At 39.2% G+C, this 20,735-nt stretch overlaps 1 long non-coding RNA gene across 1 annotated transcript; it reads right to left on the reverse strand.

The window, feature by feature from the left end:
- Nucleotides 1-1,903: 1,903 nt before the first annotated feature.
- On the reverse strand, nt 1,904-19,867 carry LOC124255244. Its single transcript, XR_006892650.1, has 3 exons — nt 19,857-19,867; nt 13,676-13,678; nt 1,904-2,089 (listed from the first exon to the last, which is right to left on the reverse strand). It is a non-coding gene; the product is annotated as an uncharacterized LOC124255244 (long non-coding RNA).
- Nucleotides 19,868-20,735: the final 868 nt, after the last annotated feature.

Below are 20,735 nucleotides of genomic sequence, written 5' to 3' on the forward strand. Positions count from 1 at the left end.
TCATCTTAGCACTTATCTTAAGTCTATGTTAAAGTATGGTAGTTACAATCATCTTAATGTTTGCCCTTAGTGACTATGTTAAAGTATGGTAGCTACAATCATCTTAGCATTTGTCCTAAGTCAATGCTAAAGTATGGTAGCTACAATCATCTTAGCATTTGTCCTAAGTCAATGCTAAAGTATGGTAGTTACAATCATCTTAGCACTTGCCCTAAATCTATGTTAAAGTATGGTAGTTACGATCATCTTAGCCTCTGTCCTAAGTCAATGCTAAAGTATGGTAGTTACAATCATCTTAGCACTTGCCCTAAATCTATGTTAAAGTATGGTAGTTACGATCATCTTAGCCTCTGTCCTAAGTCAATGCTAAAGTATGGTGATTATGATCATCTTAGTGCTTGTCCTAAATCTATGTTAAAGTATGGTAGTTACGATCATCTTAGCCTCTGTCCTAAGTCTATGTTAAAGTATGAGTGAATGCTTTAACCACTAGGCTACCCCACCACCCCTTGTGAGGTGAAAGACCTCTTAATCTGAGAAACGTCTAAATATGCTTTTGAATTGCAGAAAGGTCTGTGTGGAAGGGCACATAATGTAGACTGTGAGACAGACTCAGCCCACCTCTGGTTCTAATTGAGACTGAATATTAAGCCAGGCTGTACCATCTTAGACCAAATGATGCAAATATTTGGTGCTGATTCAGGTCTATAGGCAACAGGAGTAAACAGTAAACCAATACATGTATTAACTGATGTGTTAGGTCATGTCTTATAAAGCTCATCAGTAGAGTTTCAGTGATGGAATTACACATATGTGGGGCATTTTCCAAACCAGTGGATGATAGTGTGAGCATTGATATAACCCATCATACTATAAGCATCTTGATATGTTATAGGTTTCCAATTTCTTTCCAAGTACCATTTCCCAGCAAGCACAGTGAGAGTGCGTTTAGTTTTACACAGTACTCAGCAATATTCCAGCTATATGGTGGCCCAGCAAGCACAGAGTGAGTGAGTTTGGTTTTACGCCGCTTTTAGCAATATTCCAGCAATATCACGGTGGGGACACCAGAAATGAGCTTCACACAGCAAGCACAGAGCACTGATACCAGAAACTATGAGGTCTGGGGATGTAAGAGGTTCAGCTAGGCATATAGATTAGTCGTGAGTACAAAAACCATTTCACAGAACCGCTTTTGTAGTTGTTCCCAGGATACTGCCTGCGTTGGACAAGGAAGAAATGGTAAGGAAGCATAACAGTATGTTGACTGCTGTGTTACTAAGTTATGAGAGGCCTCCCTGGTGCTATGGGCAGCAATGGAACAGGTGGTTCCTCTAGAGCTGGGCAGGGAAGCCAGGTAGAGGGTTATCATCTAGCAGATCCCTACCTCTGATGAAAGGCAGCACGGAAACCCCTATATAACAATGTTCATTCCTGCTGTCGAGACTGATAGTGCTGGAATGTCTACAGACTCAAGTTTCATACCCCTTGGAGTTCTTGTAGACTAGACTGGCCCTGTTGACCTGAATATCGCAATCTTCAATCAAAATATCACAATGTATTATTTTTACAGGTAGACTCAACTATTCAATTCACTGTGGCAGCAATATTAAAAATGTAGCCCTTAATGAAAATCACATGAGGAACCCCAAGGCATTGTTACAGGATATTTGAAAGGATTGCCACCAAAGTCTGAGTGAGAGAGTTAGATTTTATACCGCTAACACATATTCCTGGGCTACAATGGCAAAAAGACACAAGAAATGGGTTAAACACTAGATTGACATTTAGTCCCTCAAATATTTTGATCACATTAAAAAATTAGACCTACAAAATATACACAAAAATATATTCCACAGAGAGACCAGGACAATGCTTTTAAACATATTTTATTCGAAAATGAAATGGATTGGGCACAAGTTATCCAACTTAGGAACGCCCTTTCCCAGAAGTTATATATGTCATATTTACAATATAAAAAACATTGACAACAGGGATTTGTGGAAGGAATGTACAAGGTATTTAAAGAGGATGTGTATAGTATATACAAGAATAAACCTACAAAAATCTTTCAGTGAGCTTAATATATCTATTTACATGTTCAAATAATAATTCATTTTCATATAGTGATATTGTACCATGACCAAATAACAATAAATCTAGACTAATGGGTATGCTATATTTAATGACAGTATTTACATTTGCAAACAAATCTTTACGCTGTTTTGTGTACAAAGAACATTCTAAAAGATAATGCCATGAATTTTCACAAGAACAATGCTTAATTATGGAAACGGAGGCAATGTAGACCTGTTCAATCATTCTAAACTACCTTTTTATCTAATCTGTAGGTTCTGGGAGGCAGACTAGTTTAACATGTACCTATTTCATACAGGACCTGAAACAAATAGACCCATAAAGGTTCGGGTTAAAATTGATCTTTAGTAACCCATGCTTGTCGTAAGAGGCGACTAACGGGATCAAGTGGTGAGGTTCGCTGACTTGGTTGACACATCGGTTCAACATTGCGCAGATCAATGATCATGCTGTTGCTCACTAGGGCTGCTCAATAAAACCGGTTTACCGGTTCAGACATGACAGTATTGCGATACGCTTATCGAAAACCGGTATTTTGACATGCATTCGGAAAACTTCGTAACACTCGGAACCTTGATGACTGTGGCAATTGTGGTAATGGTGGTGGGAATGATGGTGGTGAAAATTACATTAAACTGGATTGTTAAACTCGGTTTGAAGTAGTGTTCTTAATTTTAATTCAAGTGTTTGGCAATGTTTTTGGATCTGAAAGTTTTAAATATTTACTCATTAATGACCAGTGATCTCTGATATGTCCTGACCAGGTCAAGTTGCTGTCTAAAATCTCAGGGCTTTTTTGAGAGTGGAGAAACAAGTTCAAAGTAGTAACCACTGTGTTGATGTTAAATTGTTCTTTTCCTTGTTTCCTTTGTGCCAAATATTATTTCCATTCTTATTTTGTCATGAATAAAAGTTTTTATTAAAGCTTAATCAAGCATAGTGATTTGGTTGTGTTTTTGCTTTATAAATCAAGCATTAACTAGATTATAAGTATTTTTTTTATTAAAAACAATTCTTGCAATATATTGCAATACATATCGCAATATATGCTTTCGCATTGCAATATACTGCAATATGAAAATTCTCTGCAATACCCACCCCAACTGATCACTGGATTGTCTGGTCCAGACTCGATTATTTACAGACTGCCTACATATAGGTGGAATATTGCTGAGTGCGGCCTAAACTAAACTCACTCACTCACTCACTCAAACAAATATATCCAATGCAACCTGTTCAGGTCTATAATATATGGCAAGTCTAGATTACACCGGGCATCCTATCCACAAAACGTTCATAAGACTATGCCATTCCTTAGCCTATGATAAAGTATAGAAATAGGTTGTAACGTTACGACTGGGATTGGGACCCAGGCTCTGAAAATGAAGAAAGTATCAGGGCTCCTTTCATAATATTATATTTACAAAATTTAGTTACTTAGGTTTTTTTCTGTAAAATATGATAATTTCCTAGACTAGATGTTAGTTTAGCGAATATACCACACAAGCAAACAACATGAGGAACCAGTGCGCTTTAACCATGCGAGTGAGTGAGTGAGTGAGTGAGTGAGTGAGTGAGTGCGTGAGTGAGTGAGTGAGTGAGTGTGTGTGCATGAGTGAGTGAGTGAGTGAGGGTTGGAGGATGGGCTGCAAGGATTCATCTATGCCACTGAAAGGTCCATGACACAAGTAAAAACTTTAATCAGTGAAAAAACCCTTTTCCAGTTTCTTATCTTCTAGACAAGTGCATCTGAAATGTTTATCATGGCATTAACAACCAAAAAAACCCAGATGCCAGCTAAAAGTCTTTTTCCAGTCATAGGTTTGGTTATTTTGTGTCACATAAAGATTGTAATGTACAGTCAACATAGTTTCTGCTCTGCTGTAAGTGGAGATTTTTCTTCTCTCAGTGCCACCAGAGACCATATAATTGATCTATTTTGTTCTGATCACCTATGTTGGGGTGTGGTGGGTGAGCTGGCTGGCTGTAGCCAGGCTAGTGATCCAGCGAGGTTGAGTTGTCGGATCGAGCCCACCTATGACCGGGTGTAAAAACCTTGAAGTCAACTTTGTGTGCAGTCTCTTTCAGTGTTGTCACAACCCCTAGTGTACAGTACACAACCCTGTGCACTTAAAAGAACCCACGAATCCGTTGGTATATGACCAGATGGTGGCTACGATCGCAAACACCTAGTTTGTGGTACAGCAAGGTGAAGCAAACTTGGACAAAGTACTGTGACTATGTGTCCCAGTCCACCCAGCTGTGAATGTGTACTTCGTAAGGATGGAAAGCCACAATAACTTGGGGCGCCTAGTGGCAGCAAGAGTTGTATACTTCCCAGGGAGTTGAGATTGATAATACGATGTGCCGTTAAGATTGACATCCAGTGATCGAGGGAAAAATACCAGCGCCTTGAGCATGCACTAGTTGCCTGGATATGTGCGCTACATAAATATACTATATAGTAAGTGTCTCCCTCAGACATACTCTGAATAAATACTTGGGCTGGGTATGCCGAGAATGATGTACTGCAATATATTGTAATACTTAGGTCTGAATTTCGATACATGTTGCAATATATTGTGATATATGGTGCAATATATAATAATACTTCAATTGTATTGTGATACATGTTGCAATATATTGTGATATATGGTGCAATATATAGTAATACTTCAATTGTATTGTGATACATGTTGCAATATATTGCAATACTTATGCCTGTATTGGGATGTATAATGCAATATATCATCATTAAGATAATGCTGTGTTTTCATCCACTTTCAATCCACCCTTTAAGTTTTCCAAGCCAACATGTTTGGAACAATGTGTAGTGGAGAAGAACACCTGGCAGTTATGAGTACAGTGACATTCAACCAAGGGAGTTAACTCAGTGACAAAATATATAGCACTGCATCCTTGAAATATTATCAATCTGAAATAGGATGCATCAGGAAGATTATGATTAATTAAAGACCAATTCTAACACAGATCTTCATAGGACAATGCAGACTGAAGCTAACAACTGACATGAAACAAGGGAGTTAACTCAGTGAGTGAGTTTTAGCAATATTCCAGCAATATTATCAATCTGAAAGGGACACCAGAAATGGGCTTCACATTATTGTACCCATGTGGGGAATCAGACCCGGTCTTTAACCACTGAAGCTAATTAACTGCTCAGAATGCAAAAGAAAAACTGATGAGGTACTGTTCCTTAGTATGCTCCGTTGCTCATATATCAGTTATATTTTATCTCGTCTCACATTTTATAAAGAAAGGATGAAATTTCCATTTTCTTAACGAACAAACCAAATCAGTGTACATCTTTCCTTTACACAGGTATTTCAGTTCTATTTTGTCTATTACATTGTCATTCTGATGAATGTTGTTGTTTCTTGGCTTAGTTATTACTTCTAAACACACCTTTTGTATCGTTAATTTCAGGTAATGACAGGTAAGCAAACATTTGACATCTTATCTCCATGTAAGCATTGTTGTTAATGAGACGGAACACTTCATTCATCATAAGGATTCATAAGATATCTTCAAGTAATTGTAATCTGAAACTATTTAGACGTTTGAAAATACAAGTTAAGTGCATGTGAACTCATGCAGCACTCCAGCAAAAATCTCAAAGGTATTCTCTAAGCAAAGAAGTAGGATATGAGCTTCGGAGGGGGCGCTCTTTATATTTGGCCATTCATGTTGTTTCATCTTTTTTATATCATGATAACCAGCTTGCTGGAGTTGGTCAAATGAAACCAAAACAAATTTGTGTTGCTTGAAAAGTTTATCCTTATTGTATGCGGTTGTTGGTTTAGGTAGTTGAGGGGGCAGAATTAAATCTTGATGCTGTCTAAATTGCAGAATTTATACAGTAACATATATACTAGTCAAAAGAAGTTAAAGGACCCCTGATTCTTTCATATTTCTGTAGTTTATTTAAATAACACCCAATTCATTAATATCAATATTTAATCTGTCACTGCATGACAAATTATACATGTAAGAAGAGTATGAAATAAATTCTTGTATTTTATTATCAAGATTTAATTCTGCAAGGAAAGGCTATATTTTATGTGAAAGGTATATACCACTGTTCTACTACTACTAATTATTGTCTATAATGTGACACTTACTCTTATGTCTGATTATTGTAGTTGAATGTTATAATGTTTCTGCCAAAACATTAAAGTAGAGAAATCAATTAAAAGTAGTTTAATCCAATCCTAAAATATATAATATACCCTATAAACAAGTATTGTTTGAAAGGGGCATTAGTATAGCAGAGGTGCACATTATCAAAACACTAGTTACCATTGTTAATAATTCTAAGCATACTTCCATGACATTACATCAAGGTCACATCCTGTAATTACAAAATAACTTGACCGCCTCCATGGTGATGTGGTTAGAGCGTCCGCCCGGAGAGCGGAAGGACGTGGGACCGATCCCCGACCGCGTCATACCAAAAGACGTTAAAATATGGTACTTGTTGGTCCCTGCCTGGCGCTCGGCATTAATGGGTACAACAAGGACTGGTCGGCTCGGAGTCAGTATAATGTGTCTGAGTGGGGTATTCATGCTTCACTGCGGCATGGTATCTCAGTGGGCTAGCACTATAAAACCAGCTTAAGTCTGGGCTAGTACAAGCAGCCGCACATACACATACACACGCATGCACGTCGTCATATGAGCGAAATATTCTCAAGCACGACGTTAAAACCCAATTTCACCTCACAAAATAACTTAATCTTCAGATTTTCAATAGAAGTCCTCTTCACTGCTAACTAGTGAATATATATACTCAACTATACATGAGTAGTTGTATCCATACTAGCATATAGCCGCCTACAGCTTCTCTTACGACTTCTTTCCAATACCTGCTAACTAAATACAGATGACTGGAGGGACTACTTCTGTCGAGAAAGAATTATTAAAAATGACTATTACTTTCATAATCATTGTGAATGCCATGCCTCTATCAGCATATATCAGATATACTTTAGCTATAATTCTATTATTTGGTATTTACTGTTGAAGTCAACTGGGCTGCGACTGGCAACCGATACCTTGCCTTGCACGTGCAATGCACATGCTCAGCCCGTACAACCCGTCTTGAGAGGAACACATGGTTCATACTGACAAACAATCTCATTCTTCACAGCGATTCTTTGTAGCGTAGTGGGTAAAACTGCCAAGCTAGTAAGCAAAGGGTTGCAGGTTTGAAACCAGGACTTGGCACAATGAATTGGATGTTTTCAATAATGTGATATTTTACGATTGTAAGAGCAAACCAAAGTTATACCAATCTTCAAAACAAGTAAAATAATTCAAAGTCAAGGGCTATTCCTCAGAAAATACCTGGCATGCAGGCAATTCTGTAGAAAATCCCCAGGATGCAGGCAATTCACCCTGTAAAGTTACCACTAGATTATGAATACCTACTGATTTCAGCTGTCTCACTCACGTTTGGAATCTGTACTGGCCATCCACTGCATCAAATCACCTCAAGTGGCTTAAATTCAGATAAATGGTAAAAATTATTAAAGCCAAAAACACTTTACTTGAACTACGATTATGTGTGTTGATAATCTCACTTGCGAAGTCAACAATTCATCAAACCATCTATCAGACAGATATTTTTGGTCTCAGTGATGTCATCGATGCTCATGATGTTAATCACTGGATTGTCTGCTCCAGACTCGATTATTTACAGACCGCTGCCATATAGCTGGAATATTGCTGAGTGCGGCGTAAATCTAAACTCACTCACTCACTCACTCAGTGATGTCCTTTCCCATTCTGTCAAGGTCACTTCCCATTATGATGTCACATCCATTTATGACAACATATCTGGGGAACTGTAGATCAACTCTGGGTGATATTATGTGATTCCAGCAGTTAACCTCCGATCTGCTCTACTCACAGTAGACAATAGTGATGAAATGGTTAGCCAACCTTCCAAGGCTGGGGTCACTGGAATTCTTCACCACCTCTATCCTCCCTCTTTTTTCAAACTAACGGAGAAACTACTGAGACTACCCCTGAGAATCCATGACAGGTCCCACGGAATTCTGTCTGAAACTGGTTAAATGTCACACTAGTAAAAGCTGTTGGAAACAACTAGTTCTACTGAAACCAAGTCCAATGACGCTAAGCGGGCATACATGGCTCTGATTGTTAGCTTTACATTCACCTTATACTGAGTAGAATCTTCTGCATGAGGATGCTTGTGGTCATTAGCAATCTTGCAACAATGGCTTTTGTGATCTCCTTGTCTGAAGCAGGACATAAGATCAGAAAAGTCATTTCCTGTGTCTATTATATGGTTCCATAGCGGCCAGATATAACCTTAGTACTTTGATTGGAAACAGAACTGGTCTGGATGATCCAGTCACATTATGAAGCATATACAACTACTGGATCTTGGGAGCAAACTGCAGGAGAGATCTGACAAACATAGAGATCCTGTTCTCTGTGTTACCAAGTCTCAAAGACTCTTGTTTACTAAACACCAATACTCAGGCTGCTGTAGCCACAGCTAGTGGAAAGGTCATCTTTTTGATAACTGAAGAAGGAATGCCAAGGATTCATACCTCCATATGGTTCATAAATCAACAATAGACAACACCATAGATGTGATCCACTTCAGGAAGGTACACACAAGATAAACCTCTGGTAGGTGTGTGATTCAATAAATCCATACTCATATAATGTTGATAGGGTTTCCAGACAATCAATATCAACTCTGTAGCCTCATCTCTCATGCTTGTAATCAGATTGACAGTGCTGAGTTTACTTTTAATAAATGAGTGTTGTTACCTGGTTGGGCTTTCACAAGCCTCTTTGAGGTCACGGCACAGCCACAGTCCAAAGTTGGTCAGGAAACATTACCTCTGTAACCAAGAGGATTGGCTGGACATTCACATTTGGTGAGTACTGGTACCTCTTCCTGCATTTAACAAAGTTATTGAGAAGACCAGGCAAACCCCCATCTACAAGGATGGTAGCCATCCTTCTCTACAAGAATTCCTGCATATAATGTCTCTGATGTTTCATGACTGGACACATTTATGACAAAAACAAAGTCTGATGTAGGTCCACAAATTGTCTTGTAGCATACTTTGCCATGTGTTCTCTGTGAACAGTTGACTTACCCTGCATGTGTTTGTGATAGGGTGCTACTAACCACATGGTGTGCAGGATTCACTCACCTTTCCCCTGGTTTCATCAGTATCAAATTGACATGCTTATGATATAGATGGAATCATACAATCAAGGAATTTGTTCTTGTAACAAGTGCAAAGACAATAAACCTGATTGACAACTTGTAACAGTTATGATAGAATACATTTCTTATGAATTGGAACAGAAAATCAGTCTATGGCCAGCTGTGTATTCTAAAATATTTAGCAACCTGTTCTTTCAGGTTTGGCTTGAAACCTGACATTAAATGATGATCTTCTATTAACCGTGTAAAAGGAGTGCCCCTGTTTGTATTATCAGGTGTTGGAGATGAGTCAGAATCAGAGGTCTCTTCATCCCCTGGACTGAATCCAAGTCTCATTTAGCAGATCTGACCCAGAGGATGATTGTGCCACTGTAGGCAGCACATGATAATCTGGGTTGGATGGTGTTCAAGTCTGACTCATTATTGTATCTACAAATGATGGTTCTGTGTTATGTTTACTTGACAGTAGCAATGTAAAATTTAAGAAGTGAGATACAAATAATTGCTTATCTGTTGAGGTGACCATCTAGTGTAATCATGGAATCTGCAGTGTGGATGGTCACCCAAAAGAACGCTTGTTATGTTTGTGGTGTCTGTGGAAGGAAACATCTCTATCTCCCGTTTCAAAGCTCAAGCAATGTCAACACAGCTGCCCATTGGTGCCCACAAGAAGATGTCTTTGCTCTGAATATGATCTAAGTCTTGACTACTAGGCCTGGTCTGCATGTTGAGCTTGTAACTGTGGCAATAACAGGACGTATTGGACTGTGTGAAGTGAGCTGGATGTTCTGTTCATGAGTTAATTCAGTTACCATGTGTTGCCCTTGGCAAACCTTGAATCTATGATTGTTGGTGGGTAATAGGTTACCATTTACCCACTCCACCACCCTCCTGTAACTGAGAAGTTGGTTCTTCAAAGATGAGGAATAGCTGGAATATTGCTGAGTGCGGTGTAAAACTAAACTCACTCACTCACTCAGAGATGAGGATGACTTTCCTCACACCACCATGACTACTGGTCTATCATGCTAGGCTTCCTTATCCCATGGTCACCTGGTAGAAGAAAATGACATGTTTAATGAATATGTTGTTTCATCAAAGAACTAACTTATCATCATCATCATCATCATCAAGATTCTTGAAACTCTTATTGGTCTAGGGGATCACCTGCAAAGTGGAGTTGGCCAAGGATAATATCTGGTGCAGAATTCGGAGAGTACATGTTCTATGGCGGGTTAGGGTTAGAAGAATATTGTGGGCCAAGACAATTGAATCCAGCTGTTCCCTACGTGACTCATGATGTCTCTGTGACCTAGGTTACTGTGGAACATTTGCATGGTTGACTTGAATCGCACATACTGTGGCTAATGGTACCTGGACAGTTAGGCTGTCTCTCCTCAAAATCACAGGATCTGCTTTCTTCCAGTCTGTGTAGAACAAGTGCCCACAGCAGTAGACTGATCTCTGTGTGATGTCTTGTTTCCCACCAGATCCATGTTGTGACCTGAATGGCCCTGTTACAGCAGAAAGAATGGCAGATATTGAAAGAGGTAATGGGTCTGCAGAGTGATCATCCTTGGTTTCTTATGAAGGCCATTTGCATTCAAGAATTGTGGCTGGATACATCTTGGGGACTGCCACCCTGATGATTGACGGTAGTAAAATTGCCATGGTAACTGCCCAGCTTCCTTGGTGGTTGCTGATTCCTCTGGTACAGGAGGAGGAATATACTTGCCATTTGACTATCCTCATTGTCTTGTTTTGGAGATGATCTTTGTACCATTTCAGCAATTCCATTTCTGCTGATAACCCAAGTGAGAATAAATCCTCTACAGCTGACCATTGTATGAAGAATAGTTATTCCAACATACTGAAGAAGTAGAAGCAACCTCTGACTGGGTGGTGTTTAAGCTTTGCAGGGTATGTAGGCTGCAAGGCAGAGGGTATGGTAATTTTGGCTGGTATGGTAATTTTGGCTGGGTCCTTACATTTAACTTTCTTGACCAACTAAAGATAACTTGAGAAAAGCCAACTGACAGGGATGATCACTGCTTCATGGCAGTTCAAATAAGCATGGTCTCAGGATCCCCAGAAACCATAAACTTCTTGCACTTAGAGAACTCTCTTCTTGCATATCAACAATGACAATGCAATCCCATACCCAAAAACACAGATCTTCAACTTGTATTTTTGAGTAACTAAACAACCATTTTACCAGAAGAAAAAGACCTAAAACATCTGAATTATGCTGTATGCTGCAATTACAACTTGAGAATACTGAAAAAGGTCTTGTACCGAAGTGCTGGAGATAGTTGGTGCTTCCTCTTGCACACAGAGGAAAGACATCAGGTTTTTCCCTACCTTCCACATACAAAAGCTTCAGCAGCTATATGCTTAGACAGGTACATCTACTCATGTATAGTTGACTGTGAACAGGACTCCAGTTGAAAATCTGACAATTATTGATAGTCTGATCCCAGCCACAATATGAGCCAAGACAAAGGATTATGGCAATGATGTAATATTTGCAAGAACCCATGTTGACGATGGAACATATGCAGTCTTAACCTCACTGTTTTATGCTCTAGCACTTATAAACTTAAAGGTCACATGCAACGTAAAACACAACTTTGCAGATTCTGATACCTTTCGGTATGGACTTACCGAAACAAAGCGTCAAAAATGCAAATTCAACTTATAAAGTTGAAAAATAACGATGATGAAAAACCGCGAAATCGGAGTTCAAACGTTTCACTAATTTTCCCCAGACTTTTCTGGGGAATACGGGTTTCAACAGCTGGGCTGCGCTCATAGCACGTGCGCAGTGAAATAGGTTCGCGCAACTTGGAAGCGGGCTGTCCGGTGAATACTCGGTGAAGGCTTTGGTGTGAGCTATTTTCATAATGTTTTGTTGATATCTCACAGGCGCGAGCTTTTTATATGTTATGACAGTAAATAAACTGTTTATATAATTTCATTTGTCTATTTCACCACACGTTCTTCTTACCGAGTCACTTTCTCAGTTCGATACTTAAAAGCAATGTCATTATTTAGCGTTGACACAATTTCTAACTGTGATATAGATACGTTGCTGTCACAGACAAAACTCAATGTCTTGTTTTATTGACACCTGTGTGTCTGCCTGCCTGTCTGCTAATGACAATATTCAATACACAACTGCGATCACTGACCACATGCAGTTTGAACTTAACACCAATCAGGTTAAACACCATAAACAAAATGCATTGATTTATGGCCCGAGTTCGGTCTCTGTCACATTATGTAATTACACAGACAGGCAGGTGTGATACTTGAACACATGACATGTTATGATGTCTGTTGATTGCAAAATGTTATACACAAAAAATGAGCATGTATTTACAAAACCCAACATCTCTATATATACACACACAAAGAGCCGTGAAGGCGGCATCTGCTAATGAACCAGCCGTTACACTTGAGTGCACACCCACCCGCTCTGACTGGGTTCGGTATCTCGGCTGCTTCGTTTCGAGGGAGGTAAACCCAAGTACAAAATATTGCACTTTTGATTTGCAATTATACGCTTATAATTTTGTTTATTTGTTTTTTCATAATCAGCAATGCATATTATATGTCATGAATAAGTGATAATTGTGTTTTAATTATGTTTGATTTTTTGGTTGCATGTGACCTTTAAGAGTTTAACAAAATATTTATTCTTTTCCTTGTATTTTGTTTAGAATCCCTTTGACCCATATGAATAACTGAACATTAATACTATGCAAACTGATCACCATGGTATATCAATTATAACTTCCTAGTACAGCAACCCCTTGACACAGTGCCCCTCCATGTACTGCTTCCTCAGATACACAGTGGGGCACTCCTTGGCTCCCAAACATTCATGTCCCTGAAAAAACAAGATTCTCCAATAAAATGGATGAATAAACTGATGAGATATCCTCTGATAAAATTATTAAATAATCTGATGAGATTGTTTGTAGTCTCAGTACTGTTGTGTCTTTAGTATAGTGCTCTGTTTTTTCTCTAAAATGCCTTGTCAATAGGAGTGAGCATAATGCATGCCACAATGAGTTATGGTGCTTTTTTAACCCAAAAGCCAAACCATTAATGTAAATTTTCTGGTCTGTTTGTAAACTATATCAAATTGCAAACTAGATACATATCACCAGGGTGTATCATTACAAACTTATCTGAAAAGGACTATAATATATCTGAGACTAATTGCTTGAAGCAAAAAGATCTGATAAATTCTGCCAGTCAGATTAGCTTGCATTGGGGGGCTATGATGATGGAAACTCTTCTCTGATACACTTTATCCTGGATCAGGGCCCATACTATCTCAAGGATCTTATTGAAGTGGATTTTAAGTTACACCTATATTTCAAAATAAACTACTCAAAGGATGGGTTTATCTTCAATTTTCAGGCAACAAAATTCATTTTCTAGTACTGTTTAAACTAGCTTGCTGTATAAGTAAGCATTCCTCTGAATGATGTGGTGAAAGAGATACATGTCTTAACTCCAAGGAAACGTCAAAGTAATAGGAATATCTTTTTAATCAAAGGTGGACATACATAGGTAATATTTTCTGAGAAAACAACTTCATTTTCAAGATATTTACCTGTCTGAAAAAGATGCTGGGGATAAAATGTGTGGGAATGTTTGTCTCTATATTTATGTTTTCTTCAAAATGAAACATATGCAACAAAACAACTGACGTTACCATGGAAAATTACAGTGTAGGTTTGGTAAATACTTGATTCTGGAGATCGGTCAGTCAGAGAATTCAAATCACAAAAACACCACTGACTGAAACAGCTGATTTTTATGACCATGGAAACTAATATTTACACAAGGAACTTCTAACTTGTCAGTCATTATATGTGGATATTTTGAAATGATAACGCATACAATTATAGTTTGCCAATTGCTTATGTTCTGTTACACTGGTCCCCCCCTCCCTCACTCTCACTCACTATTTTGTTTCTACAACACTGAAAGTACCTGAATGTGAGACATGGTTGAAAAGAAACATTGTAAATATCTCCTGAGGCAGTTTGTTTTTTGTTTTGGGGGAAAAGTGACCTTGAAATCTGGTGCCTTTCTAACATTTGACTGTGCTTACATGCTCTCTTTATCACGTTAAGTGGTGATACATCATAACATTGTAATAGTGATGTGTGGTGTAAACTTTAGGGGTGCCTACTGTTTACAGGTAATGATGTAACTATACTATATACTATTATTGACTACAGTTCATGCGAGTAAAGTTTAAAGATGTAAATACAAGGTTTGAGCATACACATTCCTATACTTTGTCAATACGATTGTATTTGTGTTTCCTCAGGTCTGATAATAAAAACACTTAAAACAACAAACTCATTCAAATCCACTTCCTTCACTTCTCATCCAAACAGGGAGTCTAAAACCCCAGGTTATTTTACAGGTGCTCCAGGGTTACCATGGTATCCATTTTGACTTGGTCATGAACACAATTGTAGGGAAGGGAATACCCGTGAAGATCCGGGTTAGAATTGGTCTTTAGCAGACCATGCTTGTCATAAGAGGCAACTAACGGGATCGGGTGGTCAGCCTCGCTGACTTGGTTGATACATGTCATCATATCCCAATTGCGTAAGATCGATGCTCATGCTGTTGATCACTGGTTGTTTGGTCCCGACTTGAATATTTACAGACTGCCGCCATATAGCTGAATGCAGGTTTAAACAACAAACATCCCGAGGGGACATAACGTGAGCTACATGTACTTCGGTGCAGAGTGCCGTTGTACAAAACAACCTTAGCACTAGGACTACCTTAAGTCTATGTTAAGGTATGGGAGTTACGGTCACCTTAGCACTAGGACTACCTTAAGTCTATGTTAAGGTATGGGAGTTACAGTCACCTTAGCGCTAAGACTACCTTAAGTCTATGTTAAGGTATGGGAGTTACAGTCACCTTAAGCTAGGACTACCTTAAGTCTATGTTAAGGTATGGGAGTAACAGTCACCTTAGCGCTAAGATCGCTTTGTACAACGGCACCCAGGACAGGACCGACATCTAGAAATGTGTAGGGGTCAAGCTGTGGAACTTGGTCTTCTATCAACCAACTCTTCCCGACCAATGTTGGTAAATTTCACCAGATTTGTGCCAACACTAACATCAACGATTTTTCTTTTAATTCTGTTATGGCAGAACGAGATAAACATGCTGTGTTTTATCTCCTTAGTAAAAGACATATCATGTAAATATATGGTGCTCTCTGCTTTCTAGCTTTCATTCATCTGATGAATGAAGTACTCCTAAGTAAAAGATATATCATGTATGTACATCATCCTGAACATGCCATTATCAAATAGAGAATGTCAGTGCAAAAGAATACCCAGTCTTCAATATCCTCAGAAACAAAATTCGTTTGGTGTAAAGGGAAAAATGGCCGTGAAAATAATATGAATGGATACTGAAAATCAGTGATGACATAAGCTGTTTGCAAAAAGGGCAACCATGCATCCTTTCAATTAATCTTAAACGGAGTTAGGGAGTTGTATTTGTAGCTGTCAGTTCCATTTGGTCTTAAAATTACCATCAGCCTGGACAAGACAAACCAGTGGTTGATAGGGCCACTCACATTTCAGTTGGGGCTTATGCCTCGTATGTGGCACTGGTCTGGACCTGTTCTGCTTTTGAATCCAAAATGGTGAATAGTAAACTAAAAGCTAAATGATGCCATATTTTATAACCAAAATGCCTTTTACAGATCCCAAGATTTAGGTAGTCTTAGTTCACTTAGTCATCTCCGTGGCATCCCATTCACATCTCTGTGGCACCCCATTCACATCTCTGTGGCACCCCATTCTCATCTGTGGCATCCCACTCACATCTCCATGGCATCCCACTTACATCTCCATGGCATCCAAGTCACATTTCTGTGGCATCCCACTCACATCTCTGTGGCATCCCACTCACATCTCTGTGGCATCCCACTCACATCTCTGTGGCATCCCACTCACATCTCTGTGGCATCCCACTCACATCTCTGTGGCATCCCACTCACATCTCTGTGGCATCCCACTCACATCTCTGTGGCATCCCACTTCACATCTCTGTGGCATCCCACTTACATCTCTGTGGCATCCAAGTCACATCTCTGTGGCATCCCATTTACATCTCTGTGGCATCCAAGTCACATCTCTGTGGCATCCCACTTACATCTCTGTGGCATCCCACTTACATCTCTGTGGCATCCAAGTCACATCTCTGTGGCATCCCACTCACTTCTCTGTGGCATCCCACTTACATCTCTGTGGCATAAAAGTCACTTCTCTGTGGCATCCCACCCACATCTCTGTGGCATCCCACTTACATCTCTGTGGCATCCCACTTACATCTCTGTGGCATCTCACTCACATCTCTGTGGCATCGATATCCCACTTACATCTCTGTGGCATCCCACTCACATCTCTGTGGCATCCAAGTCACTTCTCTGTGACATCCCACTCACATCTCTGTGGCAACCAACTCTCATCTCCATGGCATCCAAGTCACTTCTCAGTGGCATCCCACTCACATCTCTGTGGCATCCAAGTCACTTTTCTGTGGCATCCCATTCACATCTCTGTGGCATCCAAGTCACATCTCTGTGGCATCCAAGTCACATCTCTGTGGCATCCCACTCACATCTTTGTGGCATCCCACTTACATCTCTGAGACATCCCACTTACATCTCTGTGTCATCCCACTTACATCTCTGTGTCATCCCACTCACATGTTTGTGGCATCCTACTCACATCTCTGTGGCATCCCACTCACATGTTTGTGGCATCCCACTCACATCCATGTGGCATCCCACTCACATCCCTGTGGCATCCCATTCACATCCCTGTTGCATCCCATTCACATTTCTGTGGCATCTTATTCACTTCTCTGTGGCATCCCACTCACATCTCTGTGGCATCCCACTCACATCTCTGTGGCATCCAAGTCACTTCTCTGTGGCATCCAAGTCACATCTCTGTGGCAACCAACTCTCATCTCCATGGCATCCAAGTCACTTCTCAGTGGCATCCCACTCACATCTCTATGGCATCCAAGTCACTTCTCTGTGGCATCCCACCCACATCTCTGTGGCATCCCACTCATAAAATTAGGCCTATTACAGTACCTGTATAATGTGAAATATCAGGCATGGAGAAAATATGCTAATTCTCTAAAAGACATAACTGAATAACACCTGTTTACAGCAGAGATTTCTCATGAGAATGGAAAGAGTTATCTTTTTTTGTTTACAATGTAAAATATAATAAAGTAATTTGACTGCTATACAATATCAGTGAAAAAAACCTCATAGACATAAGCTCTTTATAAATGTTTTAAATGAAAGTAATCTTGTACTTTTTAACTGCACTTTGTCTTCAGTACATCTTGCTGATTTTTCAGTACACTGAATGAGAACCATCCATATGATAAAGGGTTAACTGTGCAGGGTATGGATCTTCTTCAGTCTTGAAAGAGTTAACATTCAGGCACACAAAAACGTCTGGCCCGTTTCACAGACCAGCTAAGAATTCCAGACAGTGGCAATAGTTGCTGTCCAACCTCACACAATCCGACTTAATCACCATATTTAAAATATTGTCTTTGTTGGTTTTATCACTGGCAATGCAGTTAGTCAGAGGAAATGACAGATCTGACCAGTCTCTGTTTACCAGATTGATAACATTGCCACTGTTGTATATATCTTCTTGTAGACCTGCCGCCCTCATTGTGTATACAAGTCCATCATTTGGTCATACAGAGGCTGGAATCCCTACGTCTACCTCTCTCAGCTGCTTGTTTATGTCTGAATAGGTTTAGGGTCACTTTAATATGAAGACCTGACTGGCTCTGTAAATAATAATCTACTCAAATAACTCACATATAGATCATGAAGGAAGACAGCTTCCCCTTTCTAAAGAAACTGGGTAGTTAGCAGATCCAGGCACAGCTAAGGGAAGCAACTCTGCACAGTGAATTAGGGCACCTCATGCTAATAGTCCTGCAGTACTGTTATCTTTATATGATTTCAATATATTTTTAATTTAATACAATGGTTATAAAAAATATATTGACTGAAGGATACAAGCATGAGAAGTGGGAAAAATCCCTTAACAGTAATGCACTATTTTTTCATTCAAATGACTGACAAGATTTGATTGACGAAATTGGTAGTAGCTTCAGTAAAATGTTTGAAGAGAACAAACCAAACCTGTAATCTCTTTGTCATTATTATGTTATTAAACCAACAGTAAACCATTACATGAACAAATATCTGGCCTGACACTTAAAAACTTCAAATACAGGCTTCAAATACTGGTATGAACTGTGATATGTTTATCATGCACTGAAATACACAGTCAGTGTAGCCTCAGGGATAGAACTTGGTGTCATATCTAGTGAAACAATCACCTCCTGAATCTTTCATATTTTAAACTGCTATGCCTGGGCAGATTACTACAGTAATATGAAAGAATAATTCCTAATAAAAGGAGCTACTGTTTCTTAGTTTTTTACATTTCAAATTATAAATCCATGTGACAAGGGATTGTGGTGCAGAGGCCATGAAACAAACTCTGTAAGCAGTGTAACCTCACAAGTCGTTGGGAATTAGGGTAGCCTAGTGGTTAAAACGTTCACTCGTCACGCTGAAGACCCGGGTTTGATTCCTCACATGGGTACAGTGTGTGAAGATCATATCTGGTGTCCCCCACTGTGGTATTGCTGGAATATTGCTAAAAGCGTAATAAAAACTAAACTCACACACCAAGTTGTGATCCATGTTAGACTGGAAACTTGCTGATAATTACTGCTAGGAATGCTTTCAGGTACAGATGATGGTGTATTGTTCTGTCCATGGTTTGTTAATCCAGCATTCATTAGGTCTGGAACACTACAGTCAAGAAAAAACAGGGTTTACCTGTAAATCCCTGCTGATAAGAAATGGCAGATGGAATGTGTGTGTGAGCGCGTGCACGTGCATGTGTCCATGCACGTGTGTTGATACCCGATTTACTATTACCTAGCCTGCCTACCTGTGAATTAGTAAATTTACAGTTTATTACCTCTATATTGTTGGGGTGGTGTGGTAGCCTAACGGTTAGCATGTTTGGTCATCACATCGAAGGAATGGGTACACACCTACAATGTATGGAGCCCATTTCTAGTATCCCCCACCATGATATTGCTGGAGTACTACTAAAAGTGGCATACACACTCACTCACTCTGTATAGTCATTATGTTATGATTACACAAAGCCATTTAAAAGTGGTCAAATGTAACATATGTTATATTTGGGATTACATTTTCTTAGTAAAGTACAAATTCTAGTACTTTTTGAGTTGAGTCCACACCCTCAGAGTCAGGCACGTAATTCTATTTATTGAAATATTTTGAAACTCATGATCACCTAAGGAATCTGATTAACAGAGCAGCACATGCACCTATGGTTATTGTACAGTTTGACACGGACATGATTAACACATGACAATCATCACTGTCAGCATTTGTTTAAGTGTAGTCTTTCTAAGATGGTTGCTCCTCTCTGCATAGCATAGTAAAAAAATATATAATTATTTTTTGAAAAAATATTGACTGCATTTTTTGAATGCTGGTTCAGCATCTAACAAATGAAGACACATATTACTGCCTGGCAATGGTTTATCAGGCCCGGCTACAGCCTGGCATACTTCTCTGATAAATGGCGATACTGTCTGTAGTACAACATTCAATCTGCTCCTCAAAATAAACTCAGGTAAAGTTGATAAACCAGGAAATCAACATCACTCTCACTTCCATACTGTCTCCTTGACAAATCTGGGAGTACTGCTGCGCACTGCTGTAATCTTTGTGGTAGAAGCCTAGAAGGCTAAGTGAATATAGATAACAGTTTCAGGTAGACTTAAATTGACAAATGATTAACAGCACACTCAATCTGCTGTATACCTGGAATAAGAAAGAGGCTTTGTACCCAAAATGGACTGTCTGACTCTTGTAGAATTGGTTTCTTGATAAGATGGAATCATAATTAACCGAAATTCTTCAAAACATGGACTAAAGGAAAAATATTGATATATTTAACTGGAAATATTTTGTTTTTGATTAGTAAACTTTGTGTGTTTATGCCATGAGTGAGTTGGATAATATGCCGGTTTTCACAATAATCAAGCCATACCATGACAGTGGAGCCACAGCTGAGGATCCACATACATATATCAGTGGAATCAAACTCAGACTCTTTGTGAACACTACTTTATTTGGTTGGTTGGTTGGTTGTTTTTTTAACGTCACACTCAGCAATATTGCAGCTCTGTAGCAGTGGTCTGTAAATAATTGTGTCTGGACCAGACAATCCAGTGATTA

The sequence above is a fragment of the Haliotis rubra genome, unplaced genomic scaffold, assembly GCF_003918875.1.
Source record: "Haliotis rubra isolate DU_JTF1 unplaced genomic scaffold, ASM391887v1 Scf6, whole genome shotgun sequence".
Taxonomy (NCBI): Eukaryota; Metazoa; Mollusca; class Gastropoda; order Lepetellida; family Haliotidae; genus Haliotis; species Haliotis rubra.